The sequence below is a fragment of the Lissotriton vulgaris genome, chromosome 4_1 (genome assembly GCF_964263255.1).
Source record: "Lissotriton vulgaris chromosome 4_1, aLisVul1.2, whole genome shotgun sequence".
NCBI lineage: Eukaryota > Metazoa > Chordata > Amphibia > Caudata > Salamandridae > Lissotriton > Lissotriton vulgaris.
In genome coordinates, this window is record NC_141691.1 from 1,268,630,049 (window position 1) to 1,268,655,802 (window position 25,754).

General features: G+C 41.2%; 1 protein-coding gene across 1 annotated transcript in view; it reads right to left on the minus strand.

Annotated features, from left to right (window-relative positions):
* LOC147723123 (uncharacterized) overlaps positions 1 to 22,849 on the minus strand; it is a 59,296-nt gene extending 36,447 nt beyond the window's left edge. The window contains exon 1 of the mRNA XM_086967448.1: positions 22,764 to 22,849. The gene's annotated coding sequence lies outside the window, so the exon portion shown is untranslated. The remainder of the gene's footprint in view (positions 1 to 22,763) is intronic.
* Positions 22,850 to 25,754: the final 2,905 nt, after the last annotated feature.

Sequence of the window (25,754 nt, forward strand, 5' to 3'; positions counted from 1 at the left end):
TTAGATTTACAGAGAGGATTAAAAGTAAGAGTTGTATATTTACCTCTAGATTTAAAGAAAAATCTGACCCTATTGGTGTAGAGAGTGTAGAAAATGAACCACTAGTTATTCTAGTTAATGGCATTCCTACTAAGAATAAGAAAATCTGGCAAGAGATAGTGAATGTTAGGAAAGTGCAAAAGGCAACATTGTATCTGATAATAAACAATGAGTACTATAGAAATGTGTATGTGGGAGAAGAAGAAATAGTTTTAGCAGAAAATACTGAAACGTCAAGTTGACAAATAGAAAAAGCGGACATGTCCAGAAGTGAAGAAATCTATGAACATTACAGTGTACATCCACTTCATGGATGTATGGCGTTACAACGCATAATTTTACATCGCATACCATTACAACACGATTTTTACAACGCAGGATCCATTACAATGCATGCCTTTACAACGCATGTCATTACATAGCAGATGCTATTACAATGCATGCCATTACAACGTAAGTATAGGTAAGTATATCTTTATTTAAAAAATGTAATTAAGTTAATTTAATTAATTTAAATAATATAATTTAAATAATTTTTAAATTGAAATTAATGTAATTTAATTAATTTAATTCTATGAATTTAATTTAATTAATTTAAAAATTGTAATTAATTTAATTTAATTAATTTAAATTAATTACTTTTAAAATTGTAAATAATTTATTTTAATAATTTAATTAATTTTATCTAATTAATTTAAAAATTGTAATTAATATAATTTAATTAATTTAATTTAATTTAATTAATTTAATTAATTTAATTTATTTAAAGTCGTTTTTTTAAAAAATCTGAACCCTATAAATACCCCTGTACCCCTTAACCCAAACCTAGCCCTGAACCCTAAAAATACCCCTGTACCCCAAAACCCAAACCCAGCCCTAAAACCTAAAAATACCCCTGTACCCCAAAACCCAAACCCAGCCCTAAAACCTAAAAATACCCCTGTACCCCAAAACCCAAACCCAGCCCTAAAACCTAAAAATACCCCTGTACCCCAAAACCCAAACCCAGCCCTGAAACCTAAAAATACCCCTGTACCCCAAAACCCAAACCCAGCCCTGAAACCTAAAAATACCCCTGTACCCCAAAACCCAAACCCAGCCCTGAAACCTAAAAATACCCCTGTACCCCAAAACCCCAACCCAGCCCTGAAACCTAAAAATACCCCTGTACCCCAAAACCCAAACCCAGCCCTGAAACCTAAAAATACCCAAACACCCCAAAACATATACCTCAGTACCCCAAAACATATACTCCTATACTCATACTTATTTTATAAAATTACTCAAATCAATATATTTAATGTATAATATAAAAAAACATAAATTTATATTTTTATTATTAATATTAATTAAATTAATAAAATGATATTAAATACAATTAAAACAAATTATATACTTACCTATAATTACATTGTAATGGCATGCGTTGTAATAGCATCTGCTATGTAATGTCATGCGTTGTAAAGGCATGCGATGTAATGGATCCAGCCTTGTAAAAGTTGCGTTGTAATAGAAGTGTGTTGTAAAAGTTGCGATGTAACGGTTGTTTCCCTCCACTTCCTTCAAAAGAAGTGATGGGGAATAGTATGGAGTTATTCCAAATGAAAAAAAGGGAAGTCCAGTGAGTGAATGGGAAGAAGCTTGGAAGCTCGTTGTTTTCCGCAGTTGTTCCCAACAGGAAAAGGAGCATGATATGATGAACGACCTGTGCAGATTCCTTCATCTGAATATCATACAACAAGATTGTATGCAGAAGATCCAAGGTTTCGACAATGTATTCCATATATATTTCATCTTTTGTTTGAAAGTGACTTGTCTGGACTTTCATATGCAGTCAATCACATATTGAAAACAGGAGAACATCAACAAAATGTTTCTGCAAAGGAATTTATGGCTAAAGTACATCAGAGAGATGATCATTTAGAATCTCAGCTGATTAATCTGATGGTATGTCAGCGTGGCACTAATGAGTATTGGTACCATTGTCATGGAGAACTTAAATGTATGCTACGGAACTTAGGAAGTCCTACATGGATCCTTACCCTAAGCTGTGCAGAATACGCTTGGGATGATTTACTTGAATTTCTTCGAGAGGCAAATTTGAATATAAAAAATATTGAATACAAGACATCTGGAGAATGGTGCTCTTTGGATCCAGTTAATGGATGCGGGTATTTCAATCATAGATTTGAATTTATTATGTCTTTTATCTGCAATAAAAAGAATCCTCCTCTTGGAGACGTTGTGGAGAAAGGAGTATCAAGCAAGGGGTGCTCCTCATATACATATGCTGTTATGGATCAAGGATACCACCAAATTCGGAACAGATTCGGATGATACTGTTTTGTCTTTTATTGAAGAGTATGCTACATGTTCTATACCCAAAAGCACAGAAGAAAACAATTTAAGACAACAAGTCCTACGATTCTAAAGCCATCGATGTGGAAAATACTGTCAACGAAAGTACAAGACTAAGGATAAGTTCTATACCAAATGTCGTTTTGCATTTCCACGTCCTGTAATATCCAAAGCAAGAGTGAACAGTTTTATGTCAGCTATGTGACATACCATTACAAGAAAGTAACCAAAAAATACCTACAATTTGAGAAGAAGCAAAGAATCAAAATACATAAATGAGTACAATCTGGTTATTCTGTCAATGTGGAATGCTAACATGGATAATCAGTAAGTTGCGGACAATTCCATTGCTGTTGCTCGATACGCAACTTCCTACTTTACAAAATCAGAAAAGACGAAATTGAAAGAAATGTAGGAAGAGTTTTCTCACGAGAAGAGTCAAAGTAAGAAATTATACAGTTTCAAATTGAAGATGTTAGCCCATCGAGAAATCGGAGCGTATGAATGTTCAGATCGATAATCATCTGCAAGTCTATACTCCAAATTTAGAAGAATTATTTGTGTGAGTCTAGGTCTTGCCTCAATGCGAAAGCGAGTACTTAAATCTGTACAGCAAACAGCAAAAAAGGCACAGAAAATAATTTGTAAAATGTTAAAAGTATGCTGTATTGTAAAAAATATATTATTATAGATTATAACTAACTTTTTTTCTCTTTCACAGATCCTAATTCTAAAATATCAAATTTTCAGAAACGTAGAATATAAAAAACTGAAAAAAATGTGTCGCGTTTTTTATTTCTATTACTGTGAAGGTAAGTTTAACTAAGTATTAAAATGCACAATGGCTTGTGTTTACATACAGGTGAAGAAAGGGGAGATGGATGGAGTAGATATGTGTGGAAAGATACTCTGTGGGTGTTTTAAGTTACATGATAAAGTTAACATGAACACTGAGTGTCACTGGGGGCCAACTAACCCACCAGATATGTGCATTAAGTTTCAGAGAGTTGCATTGCAGCGAGGTATAAAATGGGACATAGCTTCAGAGCACCTCTCTTCAACGCAGCTATATGGTGTTCAATAGAGAGACATAGTGGGCTACTAGGGTCCAGGGAGTTTGAGGATTAAAAGAGTAAATTCTTTAAGGTAAAACATGTCACAGAATGTGTTTGGACATGTTACATGAGCCCGCATCCCTTCCCTTCAGAACTCTATAAACATGTCCTATTACTTTGCCGAAACCTAAGTACTTATAAATTTACCTTGTTCTCTCTTTGCAGTACTGAAATTACTCTACTTATTACTCATATAGGTATGGATTAGCCTAGACATTAACCCTAGTACAAGTTAATTTCTTTATATACTGTGCCAGTAGATCTGCAAGAAGCTAAAAAGTATTAATACAGTCTTCAAAACACCCAGTGTATACCTAGTTTTGGAATCTCCTTGTCATAGGATATTGTGTGACCTGAAAAAAAAAAGATTTGATTTGATTCGTTCATAACATTTCCCATTGTACATATTGAAGGACTGAAATCATTTCAATCATTCTTCTTTGAGCATCTTTGGAGACATAACTCTGTGCTTACCTCCTGTCACTCTCATGCAATTTTTCAAACAATGAACTAGCAATATGTTGTTATTGTAACAGTCTGCCATTACCTAAGCACTTATTTGTCAAATGTAGAAGCATTCTGTGCTAACAATATGTCACTTTTTGTAACATGGTTATAGCGCAAGACATTCCTATATATTTACAGAGACAGGAAAAGGTACTCTGTGTACCTATCTTCTCCATGTAAATAAGATCTCATCATACACACACCTTTGGGTTGAAAGGGCGTTCTATAGGGGTTGCTGTGCGTGTTTGCACAGAACACTCATGGAACAAGACATCTTCAAATTTTTCATAAATCATAAATCTGGGCATGTGTGTGAATGCTGCGCCATCCTCCAATTGGTGTAGCAAGGCACAACAAGGAGAATTGTTTTCATTTCTCCTAATTTTTCTCTTTCAAAATATGCTACAATGCACAACATTCACAATATGCTACAATGCACTGCATACATTGAAGGACAAAAATGCCTTCAATGATTGTTTTTGTGCAGGACGTTGTGTCTTCCTGCACAAAAACAAACTCCACACAACACAGATATCCTTGCACCATGGTGCAAGTGTGCCTGTGTCACCACATGGCTGCAGTTTAAGCAGCAGTGCAGAGGGAAGCATAGACTTGCAACATATTTATGTACATATGTTGCATCCCTATGCTTCAAAAGTACCACAGCACACTGTAGCTAAAGAGCTTACAGTGTCATGCTGCAGCACTTCCTTATAGTTCTGCACTTATAAATTCACCATACAGCACAAATGCATTCTTTCAGTCAATTATGTACTACACATACATTCATCTAAACTTTCACACACTAGCATACAATTGTAGCTCTTTTTATAACCAGACTAGTTAGTTCTGAAAATAACTTATTTTTAAATTTTTTGTAGTTTTATATTTTTGGGAATTTTTGGATTTTTTATTTTTTTATTGTTAAAGGAAAAAAAGTCAACGGGACAAGCAAAACAATGAACTTCAGGGGAAAATAAAAAACTTAACAGTGATGGTTAACAAGTGCCCTGAAAACTAAATCGGCAGACCGCTCCCCGTAGCATAGCAATCTATTGCATTTCACACAGTGTATTTTTGTGTTAGCCAATTGGGGACGTATGTCTAGATTTGAGCTAAAAGTGGATGCCCCGGAAGTGCTCGGAACATGTGGTGGTGGTGGCAGACTCTCCTGCAGTCTTCAGCACTCCTCTTTGGATAGGTTCACTGGATGCAAACATTGGAAGTGTTTCAGAATGCTTGCTGTGCCACACGAATATTTTTTGTTGGGGTCTCCACGTGATAATACTGCTTTGCAAATTTTGCAAGTTATTTTGGTTGCATTTACTTTTTTAAGCCCCTCTGGAAAAGTAAAACATTTCCAGACGATGGAGACATACTTTTGGGGACGCGGTGGTTCTGGTACAAATCATTCTTCGTTGGACTGTTCAGATTCTGAAGATTCATGCTGCTGTGAAGCCATTTTTTAAGTGAAAGCAAAACCTGGTCTGCAATCCAAAAAAAGATGTGGTTCTTCTTAGCACAGGTCTTCTCCCAAGGAAGGTCTAAGAAGAGTGATTGAAATGGGTGGGGTCCTTCAATAGTTAGAATAGCAAATGTTATGAACCAATCAAATCTCTTTTTTTCTTGTCACATGGGATCCGCATAGGGTGCATACACACAGCACACACCCAACGCGACTTCTCAAAATTGTATTTAATCTTAATATAAGTTTATTAAAAGTATATAATTTTTATGATCAGATCAGATAATGTCTAGCCCTAACATTTATATTAAATATATATATGTTTTTAGACATTAAAAAATGTCACGGGAGTCGCGCACCCACCGAGTCCAACACAAATATGACATCACGCGGAACTGAGCGAACGTAATACGCACATGTCGCATACCAGTCGCATAGAGATCGTGCAGGAAAATGCATACCCGTCGCACACCCTACACGGATCCGACACAACAATCTTAACATGGCGGCTAGCTTCCGCGCAGTGATCGAGAATGGTATGCTTCGGGTGCGCGACGCACACAAACAATTTGGAGAAAAAAACAATAAAGAAAATAATATAAATATATTTTAAAAAATATAGAATAAAAAAAATTGATTTTAAATATTTGAAAAAAGATTTTTATTTTTATTAAAAATATGTAACGTAATTCAAAAAATAAGATATCTAAAAATAAATAGATTTAAAAAAAATTGTAAAAATATGAAAAAAAGTAAATATAACAATTAATACATTTAAAACTTATCATTGAAAAAAACCTTAGAAATTCACTGAAAAAAAATAGGTTTCAAGCCCATAATAGTTAGGAATTCGCATTTAAAAAACCTTTGAAATTCACTGAAAAAAACCATAGGTTTTATGGGTGTTCTAGTTAGCTGGACATTTCACTCGTACAAAACCATTGGAATTCCTCCGTTATAGTTAGTGCTGCTAACTATAACTCGCGCGCCCGTAATCCACTGCTGATGATGTCACATTTTACATAATTCATTACATGGTCAGTGACATCACTGATGACATCATCCATGTGACAACCTGATACACCTCATCCCACACTATTATAACCTTTGATCACTCACTGTAAAATACAGACTACCATATTTGAAACCATTTACACACCAATACCAGTTACTACATACCCAATATATATATATATATATATTCACTGAAAAAACCATAGGTTATAGACCATATATAGTTAGGAATTCGCATTTACAAAACCTTATTTTACTCACACAAAACCATTGAAATTCCATATATAGTTAGTTGCACTAACTATATATCGCGCACCCGCAATCCACTGCTGATGATGTCACATATTACATCATTCATGACATGGTCAGTGACATCACTGATGACATCACTGATGACATCTCAAATGACATCACTGATGACATCTCAAATGACATCACTGATGACATCACTGATGACATCTCATTTGACATTACTGATCACATCACTGATGATATCATTCATGTGATAATACGATGAACCTCTTCAGACTCTAATATAACCTTAGATACAATCAGTGTAAACAGACACTCACAGACTGTCACTCATCCATGGAGTTACTCACACACCTAGTCAGTCATGCAAAGAATCAATCACACCTCCATTTCCTCAACTATACAGTTATACAAACTTTACTTATTCAAACATATACTAACACATATTTACTCTCTTATACATTCCCTGATACAAGTTCACAATGATCCATACAGCCACTCACACATTCACTGGCTCTTATGCACAGTTATTTATATATGTCAACTCTCACATGTACTGTGTTTTACATATGTACTTACTTTGACATGTAGCACTGAGATATCCATTCACTCACCAATACACTCATGCACACAGTCAACCGCCCATACAGCTGTTTCCACATGCACTTTTGAAACCATACATCTAGTGAATCAACTGCTCACACATCTATGCACAGAGTCATACACCTCCCAGCCACCCACACACACACTCAGTCTCCCATACAAATACTTGGGCAACCAATCAATAGCCCATATAGTTACTCATATAGCTACTTATCAACACATGCAACAGTTTACAGAACAACAGACATAATGATGCACAAATTAAGACAGTTTAGTCACTAACCCATGCACTCAGTGAGACACATTTAATCACTCACTCATACAGTCAGTCATGCACCTACTAAATCCTTCATCCAGACACTTATACATCCACTCATTCTTCAATATGTAAGACATATTTTAACTTTACAGAAACATAGAGTCACTGGATGTTGTCATCAGTGATGTCATCAGTGATGTCATTTGAGATGTCATCAGTGATGTCATCAGTGATGTCACTGACCATGTCATGAATGATGTAATATGTGACATCATCAGCAGTGGATTGCGGGTGCGCGATATATAGTTAGTGCAACTAACTATATATGGAATTTCAATGGTTTTGTGTGAGTAAAATAAGGTTTTGTAAATGCGAATTCCTAACTATATATGGTCTATAACCTATGGTTTTTTCAGTGAATTTTCAAGGTTTTGTAAATGCTAATTCCTAACTATATATGGTCTATAACCTATGGTTTTTTCAGTGAATTTTCAAGGTTTTGTAAATGCTAATTCCTAACTATATATGGTCTATAGCCTATGGTTTTTTCAGTGAATATATATATATATATATATACATACATATATAAACATATATCATCGGTATATCTATATAAATACAAACATAAATGCATGCATACATATACTTATATGCATTTTAGGGTTGTTAGGGCGTTTTCGTGTGTATTATGTTGCTTTTTTAGGGCTTTTGGGTCAATTAAGTAGGGTTCCCGGAGCCTAGGGCTGAGGGGCCGGTTCAGTTTCGTGCGTATTGGTGTTGGCAAGGTTTTGAGGGATTTTGGCGGTTTTTGGTCGAGATTTGGCCGTTTTATGGCTTTTTTTTGTGTTTGCAGGGGGCGCGTATTCGGGTTGAAATTCGTCCCCGTTCCAGTGGATGGATTGGGCTGATTTTTGGTGAGATGTTAGGGAATCGCTGGAACTAGTGTCCAGCCAAGTTTGAAGCGGATCGGAGCAGTGGAAGTGCTTTAAAGAGCAATTTTTGTGCGGAGTAGCGAATTGCCATGTTATTCAATGGGAGTTTTTGGTGCACATGGAGAAGGTGAATTTGGGGTGTTCCAGTTGCGCTAGAGGGACGGGGCTTGGGTGAGCTGTAGGGAGAGTGGATCGGCAGGTGTGCCGAATTTTTGGGTTATGTTGGCCGAAGGGAAGGGTGTGCTTGGGCAAAGTCGATTTGGTGAAAACGGTGCGTTATTTACATGAAAGTTGAAAAAACACTAATAAAAGCAAAGCTAAAAAGCCACCTCATTACAAACAGAATGGCTTTAACTTAAACGAGGGCGAGATCTATTGCATTTTCAATGCTTGTTTACTTTGGTTCCATCAAGAAGGCATTCAGATGTGTCACACATTTGCCATAAATTCTGAATGTTAGCACTCTAGTTGCACATTAGATCACTGTAGTAATGCTACTGCTCACCAGGGACGTCTGCTGCTGGTATTCAAAGTGCATGTTTCAGTCTGCATGTCAGAATTTTTTTAATGAAATAGAAGAGGATTTGAGAAGTCACTCAAAATGATCCCTAATTTTTCTTTCTGAAGCACTAATCATACTTTCTATGGCAAAATTAACCCCCTCATGTTGTTCCTTTTTAAATTGAGTGTTTTCAGACTTACCACTTCATTCCAATCAAGATGGCTTCTGGTGTGCCATACTTTTGTCATAAGTAAGACTGTTAGCGCTCTAGTTGTTCTTTAGAACACTCTGGGACATTCTGTCATTGGGCTATACTTGGGGTATATCTGGGTGATATTTGGGCTACATTTAGGCTCTTTTGTCTCTGGTGGCCATCTTGGGAGACTATGTCAGAATTTTTTAATGAAATTGAAGAGGGTTTGAGAAGTCACTCAAAATGTGCCCTAATTTTTCTTTCTGCAGCACTAATCATAATTCATATGGCAAAATATACCCCCTCATTTTGTTCCTTTTTAAATTAAATGTTTTAAGAGTTACCACTTTATTCCAATCAAGATGGCTTCAGGTGTGCCATACCTTTGTAATAAGTAGGACTGTTAGCGCTCTAGTTGTTCTTTAGAACACTCTGGGACATTCTGTCATTGGGCTATACTTGGGCTACATCTAGGTGATATTTGGGCTACATTTTGGCTCTTTTGTCTCTGGTGGCCATTTTGGGAGACTGCATGTCAGAATTTTTTAATGAAATAGAAGAGGATTTGAAAAGTCACTCAAAATGTGCCCTAATTTTTCTTTCTGCAGCACTAATAATACCTTCTATTGCATAATATACCCCCTCATTTTGTTCCTTTTTAAATTAAATGTCTTAAGAGTTACCACTTTATTCCCATCACGATGGCTCCAGGTGTGCTATACCTTTGTAATAAGTAGGACTGTTAGCGCTCTAGTTGTTCTTTAGAACACTCTGGGACATTCTGTCATTGGGCTATACTTGGGCTACATCTGGGTGATATTTGGGCTACATTTGGGCTCTTTTGTCTCTGGTGGCCATTTTGGGAGACTGCATGTCAGAATGTTTTAATGAAATAGAAAAGGATTTGAGAAGTCACTCAAAATGTGCCCTAATTTTTCATTCTGCAGCACTAATCATACTTTCTATGGTAAAATATACCCCCTCATGTTGTTTCTTTTTAAATTAAATGTTTTAAGAGTTACCACTTTATTCCAATCAAGATGGCTTCAGGTGTGCCATACCTTTGTAATAAGTAGGACTGTTAGCGCTCTAGTTGTTCTTTAGAACACTCTAGGAGGCTGCAGTAGAACACAAAGGAATCAACTGACAGTCTCTGTCCTTGTTGGATGTACATGTTTTACTGAGAATGTCAGACTTCATTTTCACATGACTGAGAAAGATAATGTGAATTTACAGAAAATATGCTTTCAGTTTAGCTTATAGATCCCCTTCCAAACCACTGTGGGAAAATCATGAGATATTAGTTTTCTTTCAAACAATATTCATGATATCACAGCAGAAGGTTTTTTCACATGGTAAAATCACCTTAGAACCCACCACAATTCCTAAAACGAGTATGGTACCATCAACAAATGATTTATAATGTAACTAAAGTCCTAAAACCCTCTATAAACTACAATGCTTTTTAATGAGGTGCTATCATGTATATTGGTCCCAAGATGGCTGCCAACACTTCTTGGATGAAGTGCTGACAGCCAATCAGATCAGATGTGTGGTTAGGCTCCGCCCAGATATATATCTTTTTTTGAACCTAAATTACTCAAAATCCACTGGAGCACATATATTGAGACCTAGCAAAGGCACATCCGGCTAACAGTCCCTACAATTTTGCCAAGTTTCGTGCAAATCCATTCAGCCGTTCGAGCTAAAAGTGAGGCCAACCGCCCTATGGAAATTAACATGGGAAAAACGCGTTTTGGGACCCCCCTTTTTTCTCGGCCCCCCCTTGATGAAACTCCGCCAAATTGTCAGGGGCTGCTCAGAAACAAAATGTTCCATTTTCCTGAAAATTTCAGCCAATCCTGTCCACAAACGCCAAAGTTATTAGACATAGAATTTTCAAAAATCCCATAGAGAAAAAATCCTAACTATATATACCTACTGGCGACCGCCAGTAGGTAATATATATATATATATCCCACTGGCGGTCGCCAGTAGGTAGTTATAGTTGGCAACTAGTTTCCATAGCAAATCCACAAAATTCTATTTGGAATGACTGCGACGGTTGACGAATATTCGCGAAATTCTCCAAGAAGATGGGGTGTTCCGCTCCACTTCTATCCTGAAAGTTTCGGGGTGATTCGTCAAGCGGGGCCTGAGAAAAAAAGGGGGTCCCAAAACGTGTTTTCCCCATGCAATTTTCCATAGGGACCTTTAGACACGGCTATAGCCCGAACTGCTGAACGGAATTACACCAAATTTGGCAAAAAGGTAGAGTTTGGGTTCACAGATCATGCTTTTTGTTAAATGGTGTAAATCTGTGCAGTAGTTCCTGAGAAAATCAATAGTAAAATCATAGATATATCTATGGGCGCATAGAGTACGGGTATCCTCTGCCTACTCTTACGAGCACAAGCTGCATACTAATTGGCTTTCAACTGTCTGTCAACACTCCTAACCAGGAAGTGTTGGCGACCATCTTGTGTCTCGGTAGAACCGAGGCACAAAAAACTGAAAAACAAGTGTACAAAAGGGTCAAAGGGGGCAGGGTAGAAACACCCTGAGCCCCTAGGCCTACTCAGGGGGTCCCACAAGGACTCCCAAGGCCAAAAAAAACATTTTTTTAAAAAAAACAATCATGGGAAGCGCGTAGGATACACGTTTCCAGTGAAAAGAAAAACCTGAAGCCCGCTTTTGTGGTAATTAGCACCCGGGGGGCCAAGTCCAGGGGGCAATGTGATTTATTATAATGGGGGGCCAGAGAGGCCCCCCAGCCCAGGTGACCGCCACCCCGGGGCTTTAACAGTACGTATGCAGGGTGGCTCCCGGCCCCCCACAGCCCCAGGGACCGCCACCCTCCAGGGCTTCTTTTTTTTTTAAATAAAAAAAACCTCAAGCCCCCCCACATGCCCTGTGGACCACCTCCCCGGGGCAATACATTTTTTAATTGGGGTGTCCGTGACGGACCCCCAGCCCTGGGCACCACCACCCCCGGGGCTTTTAAATGTTGGGAGGGGGGTCGTGCGGCCCCCCTCCTGGAGCCTTGTGGTGGCCCTGGGGACCGCCACCCCCCCAGGGCCACCTCCTGCAGTGTCCCGGGGTGCCTACCCCCGGGACACTGTAGTTTGCTATGGTAGGGTGGGAGCCTCGTGGCTCCCGCCCTACCATGGCAAACTGTTTGGTTTTTGGAAGAGAGAGCAGGAAACATGCTCTCTCTTCCAAAAACCAAAGACGATTGCTTTTCTACATGGGAGCGGCATGTTAGCTGCTCCCCATGTAGAAAATCAATGCCGGCTCCCGCAGGACACAGGGTCCCCAACGGTCCCCAACGGAGTGGGCCAGCCCCGGGGCATGGCGTCCCCGGGGCTACAAGTGGCCCGGGAGGGGGGCCACGCGGACCCCCTCAAAAAAAAAGAAAATGACGGCCCTGGGGGATGGGGTCTCCGGGGCCAAAAGTGGCCACAGGAGGGGGCAAGGCAGCCCCTCGCCTAATAAAAAGATATATTTTTTTAAAAACGGCCCATGCCCCGGGGGATGAGGTCCCCGGGGCAGACTATGGCCTTGGAAGGGGGGGGCCACGCTGCCCCTTTCCCGATTTTTTTTTTTAATTGGGGGCAGGCCCTGGGGGATGGGGTCCCAGGGCCCAAAAAAATGAAATAGTAGGAGGCTACACAGCCCACCTTCTATAAAAAATTGAATGAAAAAAAGATCGGAATCGCGCACGCCCCCTCCTTTCACCACTCTGCAAACACGCCCCCTGGTGCTTTTGCAGAGGGGGGAAAGAATTCCCCTTGAATACTGTAGGTCCCTGGGGGCCAACTAGTCCACGAGGAACCTCCAGTATGCACCAGGGGGCTGCATTGCAGAGAGGTGTTCTGAGGCCATGCCCCGTTTTACACCTCTGTGCAATGCAGCCTTGTGGCACTTACTGGAGGTACCTGGTGGGCTAGTTGGACCACAGGGACCTCAGGATTCAAAGGGAAGTAATTCCCCAACTTAAAACACGCCATGGGGCGCGTTTGCACAGTGGTGAAGGGAGGGGGCAGGGCCTGAGTTCACATAAGTGGGTGGAGGGAGGAGTTGGTTCACTTTGCAACCCGAACAGACCCTATTGATTTGGTTGCTGCGCAACAAATACAAGTGAAACATATAGACAGTAGTCTACATATATTAGGATGGACAAAAACATATTGTATACCCACAAGCATTGTGAAATTAAACATATTAGAAACGAGCGCCTACTCTTATTTTTCACTTCCATTTAACCAGACTGAGCCACAGCAACGTATGGCCGGGTACAGGTAGTGTATATATATATATATATATATATATATATATATATATATATATATATATATATATATATATATATATATATATTACAGTTTAAAATGTGAATTTGTGAAGTTGGATTTCAAATTGCAATTCCAAAAATTTCACTTTTCGCAAGTTGGCATTTCTTGCCCTAGCCATTTGGTGCCTGCAGCCTTCCTCTAAGTCACATGACTGCATGTGGGTTACAGTATGGGCTGTATGCATTCCTCCAATACAGCCACACACAATGAGAGTTTAGGTGTGACTGGATGGGCCTTCACTGGCAGGATGGGAGGGAGGATCTGGGCACAGCCCTACTTACACTTGAATGGATTGTGCCCGCAGCTACACAAATGCTGCATACCCCATGTAGTTAGTCTGGAAGAGGGCCAGCAAGACAGGGCATCAGTGTAGTTCAAAGGCATGCCTCAAGACAGTTCTTCTCACTTCAAAGGCACAACTGTGTATACAAGAAGGACCTCATACACCAACTCTTCAGTACACTTCTGTAGCTGTGGATGATCTGTCAGGAAGAAGACCTGCTGGGCTGCTACAAGGTCCGGCACTCTGCTGAACTGCTTAGCTCTTACCTGGGTAAGAAGAACTGGACCTGGAGCCCATCTTGATTCCAGGACCCAAGAATGACTCAAAGTTCTAGTCTGCTGGCCTCCTTATCTGAGGCTCAGGTACATAAAAGGCTACCCATTCAGCTCCTGGGCCCCGCAGCAGCGTGATTCTGACCCCAAGTGGTGCCTCTCAGGTCTTTGGTGTGGCTTTTGGGGTCTTTGTAATGGCGAATTGGCCTGTTTGCACTCAGACCACGACACCAACATCGAAATCAAGCATAAGCGACAATCCGCCTGTCTCTTCGCACAGCAGCATTGAAAGCCTGCTGTGGACTGCCCAATCGAAACCCCAGCCCTCTCGTCCAGAATGCCTAGCTGGCCCTTCACACCATACCGGCTGCCACCTGCTATCTTTTCCTTGCGACTCTTTCAAATGTGAACAGGACTCTAGTCACAAAACTTGGGAAGATTAACACTTCAGCTGGACTAATCTGGGACTGTATCCGACCCATTCTCTATCACGGTTGGCCTGAAATTCTGACTTAGACCTATTCCAGCGAGACCAGATAGCCGTAATGGGGCGTTCTCCTATTAGGCGATGTTTGACAGTATATTATTTAAAAATTCATAACTTCAGTTCTACTGATTGAATTTTTGTTATTTTGGTCTTGTTCTATTTATAAAATTAAGCTCTAGTGTTCTTACCTGGTGTGGGACCTTTTTGCCTAGTATGTTCACTGTTATACTGTTAGAAATGTTGCACAAACACTTTACACATTGGCGCTGAGTTAAGCCTGGCTGCTCTGTGCCAAGCTACTTGGAGGCTGAGTGCAAGTTAATATGGGGTTTGCTTGTGCCTTAGCCTAACTAGGATTGTGGTTGCTGCTTGACCAAAGCTCACACCCAGTCAACTAGTAACCCAAAATTCTAAAATTGATAATCAGCGGTGATGAAAGGGCTTATGTTTGTGCAGTGCCACACAGTGATTAGGTGTACACTATCATCCCATATACAATACCAGTTTGAGTTTTAAATTCTACCCAATTGGTCTTTTTGTTTAAAATTCATTCCTACTCTGCCTGACTGATTATGTCTGTGACCTTAACTGATAAAGATGGAGCTTGAGCTTGCCAACCTAGAGAGTTACATTGTGGCGGAGCTCAAGGAGTTTTGCCAGGAGAGGCAGTTGCCCACCAAGAGGAGTACCAAGAAGGTGGAGTTCCAAAAGTCCATGATGGCATGAGCAGAGGCCCGCTTGTTGCCTGCCATTACAGAGGACCAGGAAGGAGAGAAGGATTTGGAGGGATCAGAGCAGTACCTGCAGGAGGGGCTTGGAATCCGCCTGCTGAAGAGGGTGATGACTTACCCCTAGGGATTGGAGATCCTCTCAGTGAAGGAAGTAGTGAGTCCTCTTGAAACCCATCATCAGAGGAATGGGTTGAAAGGAAAGCAGAGAAATAGGATGCAGGCTGGAGATGGCCAAACTCAGGATTGAGTAGAAAAAGGAAGGAAGGGCCTTGGAGGAAAAGAAGGCCATGCTCATGAGAGGAGCCTTATGGATGAACATCAAGGCAAGGCAGGCAGAGTCCAGTAGTGATGGTACAGCATACCCTCTGGAGATAAGAGGGTCCAAATTCCTAAAGGTCTGGGGTTTGACTTTTTGTGGGAGATAATATTGATAAGTGGTTTGAGGCAATGAGATTGGGAGGCTAGTTTGTGGAGGTATAGCCCTAGTGAAGAGAGAGACACCCTACTAGCTGCAGAGAAGGGGGACAGAATGAGTTATCCCCCATGAAAGAAGCCCTTTTCAGGAAGTATGGTTAGACCCTAGAGAAGTCCAGACAGAATTTTAGGAACAGTTAGAAGCTGGCCCCACAGACCTGGTTGGATCATGTGGATTCCTTTCACATGACTTCGGATGTTTGGGTGAAGGACAGTGAAGTAAAGTATTATCAGGGCCTATATAATGTGATTGCAAATGAGCACAGATTTATTCTTTGTTTAGTAGATTTGTTCCAACACCTGATTGACAGTAAGCGCTCTGACCACAGGAAGCTTGCTAAGGAGGCAGACGTCAGAGTCAGTACCAGAGTTTCCAAGAGAGGGGACGATCACCTCAGGATTGGCCGAGGTCCCTATCAGAAGAAATAAGGGGGTATAAATATAAAAACAAGGAGTTCTTAAAAGGGCCCCAAACTACCTCCAAGGTTCAGGACTCCAAATCCCCACCTGAAGCGAAAAATAGATGGTTCCCTGATCTTAAGTCATCATGGAAGGCATCCCCAAAGTGATAGGAGTGCCAACAGGAAGGGCACTTGAAGGGGGATGCCAAGTGTCCCAAGTGGGCACAGACCCCAATTGGTGTGAAGTCACTGGTTAGAGTAGTGCCTGGGAAGAAAAATGCACCAGATAGTGTGGGGGAGAGATTAGCGGTTACCCTAGTGCCCCGGGTTGACAGAGAGATGGCACAAAGTACTCAAATGCCTAGCATCACTAGGAAATTCAGGCAGTTGGTCACCATCAATGGGCAAATGTTGGAGGCTCTGAGAGACACTGGAGCCAGTATGACAACCACCAGATGTCATCTGGTGATCCCAGAGAAGGTAGTCCCTAATGCATTCCACCAAGTTGTTGAGGCGGGCTGCCCTTAGCATTACTACCCAGTGGCGCAGGTTCCTTTTTCCTGGGGAGGGAGGTCTCAGGTTCCTTGGGGGTAGATGTGAGTCCATCAAGGTCTGTGGTTGGTCTGCATGACACTGTCCTAGAGAACACCATCTGGAAGGAGGTGGAGCTCTGGTACCACTTGGAGATGTTAGGGTTGCCTGAATGGGTGTTCCTGACCCCACGGTTCATGGTTGCCCGAGAGAGTAGTCAGAAGACCCTGGAAGAATGGACCAGGTGCCTAGCAAAAAGAGGAAGAAGAAGGGTAAGGGAAGCATAAAACCCACTCCTGAAATTCACACAGTCCGGGAGGAGGCTAAACCTCAGGGGGATGCCCCGGAGGCTACATGGGAAGATGGTGATGCCATGGGGAACCTACCTGAGCTGGCCAACTGTCAGCAGGAAGGCGGTCCCACCACGGAGGAGCTCTGCATGGCACAGAGGAAATGTTCTACTATTTGGATCCTTCGTCAACAGGCTGAGGCCCAAGCAGCTGGTGACACCTCTGATAATCACCTGATTGCCCGGTAGAACAGTCTCCTGTATAGTGAGCCTAAGGTTCCTGAACCTGGAGTAACCATGTGTCTGTGGTCCTGCAGTTGTACAGGACCTTCCTACTGGAGTTGGCTCATGATGTACCCCTGGCAAGTCACTTGGGGTAGAATGAGAGCTTTGACACCGTCCTGGAGCAGACAACGCTAATACGGACGGTATCTCCAGGCTCTTCTGCCTTAAAGGAGAGAACTCCTAAGGGGTTGGGTAGCTTTCTCCACTTTCAGTTTGGGAGAGGACGCGGGCACATGTTAGACCTGGAATCGTTGGTGTGCTTTCCCCTGAACTTTTTGCCATCAGACCGGTTTTTGCTGACTTTGTTTTTGATTGGCATTAGGACTCTGTGCACTGCTAACCAGTGATAAAGTGCTGGTGCTCTCTGCTTAAAACATGAGAAAATTAATAATGTGAAATGGGTATAAGCCAATGTTACCATAAGTCCCTAATAAAGTGATCAACATGTGCCCAGGGCCTGTACATTTCATGCTGCCAGTGGGCCTGCAGCACTGATTGGGTCACCGACCTAAGTAGCACTTTAAACATGTCTCAGGCATGCCAATGCAGAGCCTTTGCGTGCAGTTTAAACTGCCTTTTCAACCTAGCAGAATAAACCTTTTGCCAGACCCAACCCTTCCTTTTTAAATACATAAAGTAAGCCCTAGGGCAGGGTGTAATGTAATTAAAATGTAGGACAAAAGTTTTAACTTTTACATGTCATGGTAAAAAAATAACTAACGTTCATTTTTCACTACTATCTCTCCCATAGGATAACATTGAAGTTGCCTCATTACATTTCAAAAGTGTAATTTAAAAATGGGAAGAGGTAACCAGTTCACATTTGGTGTCTCTGGAATCACAGTTTAAAATCCTAACTTATGGTGCAGTCTCATTTTAAATTGCAATTCTGAAAATGCCACTTTTAGAAAGTTGCCATTTGTTTGCCTTATCCATTCGGTGCCTGCAGCCTGTCTCTGGGTCACATGCCTGGGTACGGGTGACAGTTGGGCTTTGTGTATTACTCATAGACAGCCACACACAACGGGAGCTTAGGCTTGATGGGCCATAACTGGCAGGATGGGATGGAGGAGCTGGGCACAGCCCCACTTACACTTGGATAGGCTGTGCCCTGCATTCACACAAAGGGCTGTATACCCCTGTAGTTAGTCTGGATCCAGGGACAGGAAGGCGGGCATCTGTGCGCTTCAAGGTCCTGCCTCTAGAAGCTTCTCCCTACTTCAAAGGCACAACTGTGTATAAAAGGACCTCAGACACAAACTTCAGTACATTTTTTGAACCGTGGATATCTGCCAGGAAAAATGATTGCTAGGCTGCTACAAGGTCTGCCACTCTACTGGACTGCTACCCTGCTGCACTGACCTGCTGCCCTCTTGTCTGGGGAAGAAGTGGATCAGCAACTTCATTTTAAACCCAGGACCCCAGAGTGACTCAAAAAGCTAGTCTGCTGGCCTCCAGATGTGAGCCTCAGGGACATAAAAGGCTCCCCATCCAGCTGCCACCTGCAGCAAGTTCCTGACCCCCTAGTGATGCTCCTCAGATCCAGGAACCTTGGTGTGTCTTAGCTGGTTCTTAAATCAAGCTTTTGAGCTCTTTGTGATTGCTAAGTGGGACTGTTGGCACGGAGACCATGCCTCTGGCACAGAAGTCCAGCGCGAGCAGTCTCTAGCTCATCTCTAAACTTAGCAGCATTGACAGTCCATGGGGTACTGCCAACTTGGAGCTCCAGCCCACCCGCGATACCTGGCCAGCCCTTCGCACCACTTTGACTACCGGCTGCATGACTCTCCTTGCTCCTTGTGACCCTCTCCAATGAGAATAGGACTTTTGGCACAAAACTTGTGAAGGTAGAACTTCAGCAGGACTAATTTGGGACTGAATCCTACCCTCTCTGCATCGAGGCCAGCCTGAACTTTTGACTTTGAGCCTGGTCCAGCTCGACCAGATAGAGGTGCTTGGTGCTTTCTGCTTTTAGGTGCTATTTTAAAGTTTATATATTAAAAATTCATAACTTCAGTTCTACTGATTACATTTTTGTTGTTTTGGTGTTATTTATTAAATTAAGCCGTATTTCCTAACCTGGTGTGGGGCCTTTTTGTGTGGTGTTTTCACTGCTTGAAGAGTTGTACAAGTATTTTACATTGACTCCAAGTTAAGCTTTACTTCTCTGTGCCAATCTACCAGAGGGTGAGCAAAGGTTGATTTGGGGTTTGCTGGTGCCCTACCTAGACGAGAATTGTGGTTGCTGCTTGACAAGGGCTCACAATCCTGTCAGCGAGTAACCCAATTTCTAACCCCAACATTGAGGATATCAGTGATAAAGTTCATCCAAAAAAATTAGGCAAAGCGAAATGGGAGGATGCGGGTGGTGTATAAATTCACCATGATGTGAGAAGTGGTAGTATCTAACTGTTTTAGGTGCAATATTTCTCATGCCTAATAAATACCCGTACCCTGCGTTGTTTATCCAGTGCAACAAAGAGTAGCTTTTTTGAGTTTCTCTTCTAACAGAGGACATAAAAGCAGATTTGGGGGCTTACTGCGCTTCATATCCCAGTATTTTCCAGGCATTGTTCTCCCTTGAAATTAGGCGAGTTTGCCTAGCCGAAATTTAATTGGAGATTTTGAGTATTTTTTTTCTATTTTTTAATCAGACCCGAAGTGTATGAGGGTGATAAAAAACATGCATTTTTCTATTTTTTAATCACACCCGAAGTGTATGAGGGTGATAAAAAACATGCAAAAACTCATAACACTGACGTGCATTACCAGGAGTTACAGTACTGATCGTAAATTATTGGCCCACTTCTTATGAGGACCTCAGACTTTTTTCTAGTATTGGTTCATGTATGCTTAGAAAACAAAACCGCTAACTCACTAAACAGTCCCAATTATTTGAGATTTTAAAAATTTCTGATTCTAGGGATTCCGTGGAGCACACGACTAAACAGAAAGAGAAGAGGTCAGGTACATGAGTACATACTCTCCTTTAACGAGTTAGTTGGGGTCTTATTCTTTGGACCAAACGTTTGATTAATTGCAAGTCTAGCCCGAAACTATTGGATGTTCAGGTATTTTACTACATAAAGAACATTTCACCACGTTGCCCCCTCACGTAGTGCGGTTATCTTTTCATAATATATTTTTTGGAGCAAATGACTTTTTTTTAGTTTGAAAATGCAGTATACATGTAGCATTAATGCATGGTGGGCATCTGATGACCAACTTTTACTAGGCCATATGCCAGCGAAATACCTTTAAGTAAACCAAACCAGCTGAATATTCAAGGAAATCCTTTTCTCCATGCAACATTCAATTACAATGTTTTGCTGTATTGTTCGTGTATTTCCTATAGTTTAGAATAGCACTTAATCGTTGGCACTGTAGAAATAATTTGTTGTGGTTTAGAACACTTTTCCTGTTAACACACATCTTTGAAATCTGTGGACAAAAGAAGTGGTGCATCGCTTTGTTTAATATTATGCAAATGTGTATTTTGGATATTAATATTAACTAGCACCCTTGATGTCGGGATGTATGACTTTACAACGCATACTTTTACAACGCATACCTTTACAACGCATTTTTTTACAGCGCAACATCCATTACAACGCATTCCATTACAACGCATGCCATTACAACAAATTTTTAAAAACTACCTTTACAACGCATTCCATTACATCGCATACTACCTTTACAATGCATACCATTACAACACATACCATTACATTGCATGTAAGGTAAGTATTGTATAGTGAAGGGGTAAAATTTACTATTCTAACTCCAGGGGGGTGCAACAGTAGGGTAAGTGTTGGATAGTGTAGGGGTGAAAATTACTATTCTAACTCCAGGGGGTGCAATAGTAGGGTAAATGTTGGATAGTGTAGGGGTAAAAATTACTATTCTAACTCCAGGGGGTGCATTAGTAGGGTAAGTGTTGGATAGTGTAGGGGTAAAAATTAATATTCTAACTCCAGGGGGTGCATTAGTAGGGTAAGTGTTGGATAGTGTAGGGGTAAAAATTACTATTCTAACTCCATGGGGTGCATTAGTAGGGTAAGTGTTGGATAGTGTAGGGGTAAAAATTACTATTCTAACTCAAGGGGGTGCAACAGTAGGGTAAGTGTTGGATAGTGTAAGGGTACTATGTGTTGTAATGCTATGCGTTGTAATGGTATGCGTTGTAATGACATGTGCTGTAGTGGTATGCATTGTAGTGTCATGCGTTGTAATGGTTGCGTTGTAATGGCATGCGTTGTAATGAATGTAGCGTTGTAAAAGTTTTGTTGTAATGTTAGTGTGTTGTAAAAGTTGCGTTGTAAAGGTTGTTTCCCTTGATGTCGCCATGAGAGCTGGCCAGCCACTCCGAATGCTCCCTTTGGGGGCTAGAACGGTTACAGGCCCACTAAAGAAGCATTCTGCCAGCTCTCAACTTCACTCCAGTATACCGAGGGCCCTGGAAAACGCTTTTGGAGAAGGTCGCATCTATGGCTCGAAAAGATGGCAAAATAACTTCAGTGGCATCCTTTCACACGTGGCTGAATGAGCTCCTCCTTCTGATTTTGCTGAATCAGAAATCTAATCCGCAAAAAAGATGAACAATATAAGTGAACTTTTTTCTACTTTTTTAATTGAGGGAGTGCGGCGCCTATTTCCAGTCTGTAGTGATAATGTACGATATCGTCTTCTCCCCTTTTTTTTTTTTTTACTTCTTTTAGGTAGAAGTGCTAATAGTCTAACTTTTCTTGCATGCAAGGCAATAAGGCCAGTTAATTGTCAGTTAATTATCTTTTCCACCGCGCAGATAACTACATGGGTGGTAATTAATAGCCGTTATTGCCCGCAGGTGTGGGTAAAAACGAACGTGTGTAATCTGAACAAGAACACGAACGTGTAGAGTACCGCCTATCAGATGAAGGCACATTTTACTGTGGCATTTCATTCTATATTTTAGATCTCAGTAAGCAGCCTATTCGCTTCAAAATATCAGCATGGTACTGCTTTGTCTTTGGTTTCAGCGTTCCAGTAAAGTTTTCTTGTTGCATAAGACAGGGTGCAACTGTAGAAAAAGTACAATATTATGTGTTCTCTAATGCAGTCAGACTTAGAAGAGGTCGAGCACAAAATACAGAATATGTAAAATAAAATCCCAGGTCTGATAAACAAGCGAAATTGAAGAGCTCAGCTAAGTATTTCTACAAATAGGCTTTTCTCCCACCAAAAAGTTGATTCACCTAAATGGGAATGACGTGGTTACAGAAAAAGGACCCATAGATAAAGCAATTCCGAATTGGACAAATTTAGGCAGACATCAGAGGCATAACGTGTTGGCCCAATATATTTTTGTGTGTGGATTAGAAGCATTATATATAAACAAATTAATTTCAGATTTAAAAAAAGTTTTAAAAGTACATACTTTCAAATACTTCTTCAATATCAGCTTGAAGAAAAGGGAGTTCTGCCAGACTTCCGAAAACCAGGCCATGTTCAAAGCAGTTACCTGTAAAAGAAGCATTCTACATCAGAAACATAGACCACAATGGAAATATTGGAACGCATTTTTCATGCAAATCCCATCTAATTTTTGCATTCATCAATTCGGTAGCTTATGTATACAGAAATGGATTAGACAAATGAATGAAATACATAAATGACAAAATACTGTTTGGCCCGATACAAGTTGTTTCTAAATATAGATTTATGAAGGAGTTGCCACTCAAATTAGTATAGCGGCGTTTTTGCATGTAGTGTTTCTAGGGAGAAATCCAAAATGTCAAATTAGGTAGAATTTATCATGACAAAAATGCACGGAATTATGGGGTAACGTGGAGATCGGGGAGATAAAATTAATCTCTAGATGTCTTCACCATTCCATAAACAGTCTGTAAGTCCTGCAAATCTGCACCCGAATATTACCGATTTACACAGTATTGGTAATACCGGGTGATACAAGTGCTGCAGCCAGTGCAATTGCAGTGGGTTTCAACATTGAGTCATTTGTCCATTTAAAGGTCAGTTTAACCATTAGTTGTTAAAATGCATCAATAATACAAAAAAGACTGAGAATGTCATCCCTCGAGGATGCAGAACCTATCCACTCCTGCAAAAGATGCTAGAAAACAACATTTAAAGAAAAAATCCAACGCAAGAAAGAAGAAAACAGGATTTATGCATGGCTGAGGAAGGACGTTTTTGGGGTTTACTCAAGTACTGCTCAGCCCAGCTCTATCATTTGCAATGGCCATGTTAGCTTGAAGCAAACAGAAGACAACCAGAGCAGTGGCAAAGTGATCAGCAGTGAATCTCTGTCACCCTAGTTCCAGCTAAGCTTTAAAAAGCCTCAAAGTCTACCACTATGTAATAGGATTATCTTAACTGGTGGAGGTCAACAGAGGGAGTGTGCTAATGTGTGTGGATGTGCTGTGTGGGGTATAAGTCACAAACCAGCATCTGCTTCTGGATCAGCCCACCTCCACCTCACCATGCTTAGAGCTCAGAGGCAAGCTAGTTTCTTTGCACTGACACCTACAGAAGCAAAGAAGTATCAGAACACAGAACTCTGCAGCTACACCAGTACAGATGACTCGCATCAGGCCCCATCGCAAACAGACAGTACCAGTTCAAGACTAGTGTTCACCCTGGGTGAGCGGATGAGGAGGAGACCCTATCAGGGCGCTCGCGGCCGGTCTGTCCATCCAGTCCACTTCACTGCACGAAGACATACCATGCAACCCATGCAAGCACAGGTGCTTTCAAGCTGCTGCTGGAGGAAGATCCCAAGTGGATGGCATAAAACAGACACCAGAAAGACACTGGTGGTCCTTGAGGGTTAGCAATTGCGCTGCTCAGTTGTGCAAGTTGTAATTGAATTACAAATGCTCTTCTATGACATGACTCCACATGTAGGACATTGGAGGGAGATTGAGTAAGGCTATCTAAGGATAGTTGGAAATGAAACTGTGTAAATTTTCCATTACTAGAAGGAATGCTTCTACATAGTCCTATGTCTCAATGCTAGAGATTATGTTGAAACAAAGCAAGGCCAAAATGAGAAGGAAGTCCAGGCATCCCTAGCACACTGGCTACCTGAAACAAGCAGAACAAACAAATGAACAACCATCTGTTGGAAATCTGCAGAAGCATGGCCCTGATACTGAATAGGAATCTGTAATAGGGCACAGCCCTATTACTAAATAAGGTCTTGAAGAAAAATCGCGACTCGTTTGGGTACCCTGAGGCCCAAAATATGTAGATCAAATTAGAGGGACCAACAAAAAATAAAAATTGTTTTGTTCTTAATCTTGGCAGGAATCCCACACAGAAAATAGCAAGTGCATGTGGGATTTTTGAGTCAATTATAAAGTTTGCTGATGTTTCACCTATCACACACAATCACCCACAGAATCACTGATGTACATACCACAAAGAGAGAGTGAAAAGATCTCCAATTAAAAGTGACACCCTCACCCCACCCTCTCTTAAGGTGAGGGGCCTGCTTGGCATTGCAGCTCCCACCTAGTGTGGAGCTGAACCAGATAATGACACATACCACCACTAAGGGGGGTGAATATTAAAAATCCTAATTTTGGGCAACCTTAACAAATGTGTGTTACACATTAGGACACTGTGTATAGGGCACCTTATCCAAAGGTTCAGAGATGACCATATCTTTATTAAGAGCTGTTGCGCGGTTGTTCATATCTTCAAAACGGAGGTTCAAAGTCAAAGACTGAGGGAAATACAAGCCAGTCTCCCCCAAGTGATAAAGACAAACCATGAATTGTGGAACTGAAGTAGATTATGTGGCCTTCTATTCCCCAATCACACCCTGCACAGCTGAATTTACAGGGAGACCGTACACAAATGGAACTGCTAGAATCAATGTTCCCTTTGGACCAGGTTGCTCTGGGTGAAATTGAAGATCACTACAAACCACATCCAACACATCATCCTCTGTACATATTTTCCTATGGGGTGGAAGAAAATTTGTACATCAGAAGAAATCAGAAGGTGTCGGCCAGGTGAGGCCTTGCCTGTTGTGCTCTATTGAGCTTCTACACAACCTCTGCCAAATATCCTCCACAAACTCCTTAACTGATCTTAGAAATTGGGACTATGTCAATAGGAGCATCCTCTCGGTCAGCATTCCCCATCCCTGGACAGAGAAATAGAAGTATGGGATCACTTCTGAGAATGCATTTCCATAGTCTCACACCACCACAAGGCAGTCACAAGATTCTGGCCCAATGACTGCCTCAATATTCATGCCAAAGGGACGCCTGCAGCATGGGTGCTCACCAACCCTATCTGAAGCAATGAATCATACAATAATTCAACAAGTATAACAAGGATGGGCACAGCTGGGTACACCTGAACGCTACAGATTAACTTCAGGTTTGCACATGAA